Genomic DNA, 2,126 nt, shown 5'->3' with positions numbered 1-2,126 from the left:
ATTCATTCCTTTGCGCAAACGGGACTGACTCCTTCGACTAATTCACTATTGTACCTATGTCTTTGAAATTCCTTGGGGAAGGAACTTCACCTCGTTGCCTATTTAGCCACTGGGTGGCCAAGCCGGGACTCCTCCGTGGAAAGGAACTGGGGACCCTACCACTACTCACTCCCAAAAGCATCACAACATGAAAACTACAATTAAGTATATGCTGTGACCACGGGGGCTCAAAAAACAAACAAACCGTAAAAAAAAAAAAAAAAAAAAAAAAAAAAAAAAAAAAAAAAAAAAAAAAAAAAAGTCTTAAAAAAGAACAAAAATCGATTTACACTGTCCTGGCGGAAACCTGGTGCTGTCACAAATTTTCCCTAACCTGTGGGGAGGAGAGTCCCTGTATTACTCATTCACAACAATCTAATTTTCTATGGTATTAATATTCAGTTATATATACTGATCTATCCATAAACCTATAACTTTGGGTAAAAACAAGAGATTTAATATCCAACGCTGATACAACCCCGTAAGGGAGACGAGTCAGAACCGCGCTGAAGGACAATGGTGACAACCCTGCTCTCCCCCGAGGCGTCCTCTCCCTTTTAACTCTGAGACAAATGAAACGACCCAACTATTTATAGAGATCTCAGATCATTTCGTAATTCACTCTGGTTGATTTGATACGAAATTTGATATATTTATATGCCTTTCAAATATACTATTTAAACTAAATAAATACTTTGGTGGGGTTGGCAACTATGTCTTGCTCTCTAAGTGTGGTCAGAACGTCTTAACAGTTGTTACCAATAACCTTTATTAAACTTAAAATCAATAATGATCTCCACACACACACACACACACACACACACGCACACACACACACACACACACACACACACACACACACACCACAATCACACACACACACACACACACACACACACACACACACCACACACACACACACACACACACACACACACACACACACACACACACACACACACACACACACACACACATAATATATATATATATATATATATATATATATATATATTATATATATATATATTATATATATATATATATATATAGCACTGCAATGCAATGACTATCAGGTGCTACTGATCCCTGAATCATATATAATTAGAACAACTGGAGTCAGCTGTATCTCGTATCCTGATTAAGTCAGTATGTTTATCCAGAGATCAATCGCTCTGATTTGCCAGTTCGCAACTCTCTGATGTCCTCTGATTATGCAGACAGAGCCGTTTTACTGCAGGTGTTCTTGACAAGAAAACTAGAAGCTTTGACAGCTTCATAGGGTGTTGCTTGCGTGGGCGTTTGCTATTTACGATGACAGCCATTGTAGCTGCAAGTGGAAGCAGGACGGATTGCTTGTGCTTTGCTTTCTCTGTCAACAAGCAGTCTTTTATTGTTTGTTTAATGTATTTCTACATTTTCTTTTTTTTTTCTTTCTACCCATCATTCTTTCTATATCTTTCTGTGTGGGTATAAATAATGTCAGTGAAATATTAATAATCATAGCTATGAAAGTAAACATCAATAGCATAATACTAATGGTAATGAAAGCGATAACACATATATAAAATGAGTATGAATGAAGATCGATATACTGACAAAACCATTCCTAATAAAACACTTCACGGCAGCCAACAACAACAGCCGATCAGCATTATCAGCAACAATGTCAGCATAGAGCAATGAAGAAGGACAGGATAAATTCAATCCCATACCATTGTGAAGTCAGGGTTTATGTCATTTTCTAAACCGCTCCGGACGACGCTGATTGAGATGCCAGCGACTGGAGCTGGCGACATCTGGCATTGAGTCTCATGTGTCGCTATTGTCTGGGTCTTGCGTTTGATTTAGCTTGTGTTTGGCAACATACCACCATGCACAACATACGTACATACTACAAACATCCTGTGGTTGTGCGTGTGTGCACACACGCGCTTTTTTGTGTGCATATTGGCACACACACATACACACACCCCATATATATAATACCGTATATATACTATATACATGTCTTTACTTATATCCCACAGTTTTTCAGACCCTATAGTTTTTACTTTCGCGTTGCCCCCGTCTGTGAACGCGCATTA

Source organism: Penaeus monodon, chromosome 11 (assembly GCF_015228065.2).
Source record: "Penaeus monodon isolate SGIC_2016 chromosome 11, NSTDA_Pmon_1, whole genome shotgun sequence".
Taxonomy (NCBI): domain Eukaryota; kingdom Metazoa; phylum Arthropoda; class Malacostraca; order Decapoda; family Penaeidae; genus Penaeus; species Penaeus monodon.
This window is presented reverse-complemented; position numbering follows the sequence as displayed.